The sequence below is a fragment of the Paramisgurnus dabryanus genome, chromosome 21 (genome assembly GCF_030506205.2).
Source record: "Paramisgurnus dabryanus chromosome 21, PD_genome_1.1, whole genome shotgun sequence".
Lineage (NCBI taxonomy): Eukaryota > Metazoa > Chordata > Actinopteri > Cypriniformes > Cobitidae > Paramisgurnus > Paramisgurnus dabryanus.
The window spans coordinates 31,131,569-31,136,307 of NC_133357.1; the positions used below are offsets into that span (position 1 = coordinate 31,131,569).

Genomic DNA, 4,739 nt, shown 5'->3' on the forward strand with positions numbered 1-4,739 from the left:
TTTACAAATAGCGTAAGCTGACTTGATACCTTATTGCTGACTGTGCAAAGTTACGAGCTTAATTTAACAACACTTCTAATAATAAATGTTTTTCGTTTCAGTCTCGTTTAGCTCTGTATTAACAAAATAAAGTAGTCTATATAACAGGAAGTGAAAAAATCTCTCATGATGCACTGATGCAGCGGAGCATCACATCTAAATAACATGTGAGCTGGTGGACAAAACGGACAGGTTTTAAAACTCCAAATACTTAAATTAGTCTGCAATCTGAATTGCCAAAATAATCAGAAGTACATACTAATCAATTTTCATGTATATTTTACATTACAGTCTGTAAAAGACTGAGCAGGGGCTTAACACTGCAGTGGTGCATTAAAAACAAACTTTTTTCTCAATTATTATGGCAAATCGAATATTCGAGCATTCATGCACATCCCTAGTATATAGCCATGATCCTGAAAAGGTGAGGTGATTCTCTCAGACATTTTTTTTTACAAAATGTGTAGTTAATATGTTTGGCCTGTTTGGCAATACGCATGACTTGAGCCTGATACGGCTGTGAAACAGCCCACTTTGCTTCAAATTGAACAAATTGCATGTAATGTTCACTTCATGTAAGTCATAATTTGTATACAGAAATGTTGCATAACAGGCAATATTGGCAGGAAATAGGAATTTTGCTTCTTTTACAAGTCAGAAGTTGACCTAAAAGAATGGACGGGAACATATAAATTCATTTCTGAGAAGTACTGTTTTAATGCTTCATTTGCCTTTGCTTTTCCATATTCTCCCTTTCAAAGTATCAGACAACACATGTTCATGTGTTTTGAGCAAAAACAGATGAAAGTATGTGTGCTTATGTGTGTGAACGAAAAAACAGGAACAGATAGAGGACTATTTGTATTGGGGGTGGATAAGTGTAACTCCATATTTAAGAAAAATATTTGATGTAGTCCAGAAAATTCCACTTCATAAAGTCCACGATAACCGTGTGTGTGTTCAGCCGTTTCCAGTTCTGAATGTTTTATCCCAAACCACATTAATCATTATAGTACAGTTATTGCTCCATTTGGTATGACACATAATGAATTTTACATACATGCATACATATAGTGTATAGTGTGATTATCGCTGTGTTCTGTAATGAATCCCACAATTTAGTAACACACACATCCTGTTCACTCCCTGCTGTATGCCACTGGAGTTAATCACACACTCTTGGTAAGCATGGTGAGGGAAATGGTTAACTGAGGCGTGGAGTTTGGACTGCATCTGAGCCTGGAGTCACATTTATTTTTGTTAGTTTTATGGCTGCAGCTGAACTCCGCTGGCTCAGTGCCCACCCACCTTTATTCCAGATGTTACCAGCGAGAGAGAGAGAAAGAGAGACACGGAGACATAGAAAGAGAGACATAAAGAACAACGGCGGCAGAAAGAGAGACAAGGAGAGAGAAAATGTTTGTGTATATTTTGGTTGAATATAAAAAAGAATAAAGGTCTAATGAAGAAAAGAAGGTGTGAGAACTTTCCCAAACTACTTATTTGTCATTCAGTAGGTTATTGTCTTTCTTTTAGATGTTACACACGGCCAAGTCTGACCCTATTATTTATGCATTTTAAACTCTGTGACTTCTTCGATTATTATTTCTGGCACAGATCAATGTTTCTTATTCCAAAAGATGACATTTGTACTAGTAAGTAATGATAGAGTAGAAGTCCTGGGTTTTTCTAATAGACGTGCAGATAATAGATGATTGATGGGACTTTTCATGGCTAGACAGACTGATGGTCTTGTTGCCTATATGGAATAATCACGGTCATAATTACACGGTTATAAATAATCATCTGACTTCAGGAGGTGGCAGGTAAAGAAGGCTCTATAGACTAATTAAAGGTTTTTAATGATTGTTCCTACACATGTACATAAAATGATGATAGATAGAATTATGATCAGTGACTGAAATGCTTCTACTCACCTTTTCTTTCTGAAAGAGGGCTGCATTGTTGCTGAGGCTACAGATCATGGGTGAAACAATAAAGCCCTCACCACAATGTTCTTCAAGGGGCTTTCCAGTCTTTAGATGTTTCGAGTTTTTAGATGAGTTGGGAGTTGTGGGGTGCTATCAACAGAACAGTTGGCAAGGCTACACAGGCTGTGAGTTTAAGCTTTATTTGGAATGGCACACAAAAAACACCCCTGTTACCTGACAGATATCACTGAAAAAGGTCTCATGAAATATGTAAGGAATACTTGACGACGGGCCGTTAAATTATTCTAACGTAATCCACACCCAATGTGGTAATGCGGCACGACAAGCAAAGTGTGCATTATTTTCAAATAATTCAAAGGAATGGAACCACTTTTTCCGCTTATACCAAAGTTACAGTACCATTGCTCAGGTGGTTATTTTAAGACATTTGACAGGTCAGGTATACAGAACTGAATGATCTTTGAGACATTTAAGCAATGTACACTCACCAAAAGGATTATTAGGAACACATGTTCAATTTCTCATTAATGCAATTATCTAATCAACCAATCACATGGCAGTTGCTTCAATGCATTTAGGGGTGTGGTCCTGGTCAAGACAATCTAATGAACTCCAAACTGAATGTCAGAATGGGAAAGAAAGGTGATTTAAGCAATTTTGAGCGTGGCATGGTTGTTGGTGCCAGACTGAGTCTGAGTATTTCACAGTCTGCTCAGTTACAGGGATTTTCATGCACAACCATTTCTAGGGTTTACCAAGATTGTTGTGAAAAGAGAAAAACATCCAGTATGCAGCAGTCCTGTGGGCGAAAATGCCTTGTTGATGCTAGAGGTCAGAGGAGAATGGGCCGACTGATTCAAGCTGATAGAAGAGCAACTTTGATTGAAATAACCACTCGTTACAACCGAGGTATGCAGAGCATTTGTGAAGCCACAACACGCACAACCTTGAGGCGGATGGGCTACAACAGCAGAAGACACCACCGGTTACCACTCATCTCCACTACAAATAGGAAAAAGAGGCTACAATTTGCACAAGCTCACCAAAATTGGACAGTTGAAGACTGGAAAAATGTTGCCTGGTCTGATGAGTCTCGATTTCTGTTGAGACATTTAGATGGTAGAGTCAGAATTAAGTGTAAACAGAATGAGAACATGGATCCATCATGCTTTGTTATCACTGTGCAGGCTGGTGGTGGTGCACAGCAAAATCACTGGTGTTAAAATAACACCCACAGTGTCAAATTTAACACTGGAAAAGTGTGTATATGTGTCCACACTACACTGTGTTAATTTAGTCAAAAGTGTAGTGTTAATTTAACAACACTCATTATATGTTAATTTAACACTCAATATTGTTAAATTTAACACTTTGTTCAACACTATTCATTGTTGTTTCCACACTACACTGGTGTTGGCACAGAAATACAGTGTTAAAAATTAACACTCCTAATTTAAGGTCAACACCAGTGTAATGTGAATTCAACAATGTTAAGTGTTAAAATACTGATTAATAGCCACTTTTGTTGCTAATGGGTTGTTTCTATAAAAGACAAATGACAAGAAATATTGCAAAACCTCTTTTTATTAAAGTACATCACATTTAATATTTACATTGATACACACAACACTTTGCATTTAATACTGCTTATTTAAATACCTCAGCTACAATTAGAAACAGAATACAGTATGGAATAATGAAAGTTATCTTATACCACAGCGCAGTGACATGAAAACCACTTATTATAAGGTCTTTAATAAATCAAATGAGAGTTTTAAAAAAATTAGCCACCCTACTCAAAACTTGAACATTAAAATACACTGCAATTACCTTACTGGCAGGCAGAAATGCTTATCCTTCACAATACTAAAGATTTATCCATAACAAAACAGACATTTCAATTCAAAAGACGTTTCATTTTTCTTAAATACGTTCCAACCTGGTATTTAGTTCTGTAGTTGTTTTACTCATGATGTAGTGGAAGGCTGCATCAGTGGTCTTCATCATGGAGGGAATGGCTTTTTGGTCCAGAATGATGCAAAAATTCTGGATGCAACTTCTGTTCCCAACGCAGTGCAGGCAGGGCTGTGCTGATTCATTCCCCTCAAAGCATGGATTGATGCTAATCACCTAAGAGTGTTTTAAAAGAGTGTATTTGATGAATGTATTTGATGTGTATTTATGAACTTGTATGCATTTACATGGGGTGAACAATGCAAGCAAACTAACTGCTGAATAAATAACTAGAACAAAATACTAAAAAAAACTTACATAGCACAATCAGTAGCTTCAGTTGCACATTGACCCTCTCCAGTCTTTCTTCCTTTCACAAATGAAAGGCAAGAGGTGAATGAGCCAGGGAAGAGCTGCCACATCACTGTCCCGTCCTAGCAAAACACAATTTAAACACCATGAGTATACGGTTAAACTTTAAAACCGTAAAAGTAGCAAACCCATGTACACTTACCATATTTAAACTCCTGTTGACCAGATATAGGGTCATCCATATTGTTGTATGTTGGCTATTTTGCAATACATCACCTCAGCATATTTCTGCAGATTTTCAAAGACAAAAAGAGTCAAGAAAATACCAAAACGGGTGCAGTTTTAACCGTTATTTGAATCAAAATAATCTCAGTATAATAAATAATGTTAGAGACAGTGTACAGTACAAATGTACTGTGTGTACTCACATAACTAGTTGGTAAGTGTCATGACTGCTGGGTGATCGATGGCTGTGTGATCTGT

At 37.0% G+C, this 4,739-nt stretch overlaps 1 long non-coding RNA gene across 1 annotated transcript; it reads right to left on the reverse strand.

Moving 5' to 3' along the window:
• Positions 1-3,557: 3,557 nt before the first annotated feature.
• Positions 3,558-4,523, reverse strand: LOC135776139 (uncharacterized). The gene is made up of 3 exons (XR_010544064.2): positions 4,459-4,523; positions 4,263-4,378; positions 3,558-4,121 (listed from the first exon to the last, which is right to left on the reverse strand). It is a non-coding gene; the product is annotated as an uncharacterized lncRNA (long non-coding RNA).
• Between the last annotated feature and the right edge of the window lie 216 nt (positions 4,524-4,739).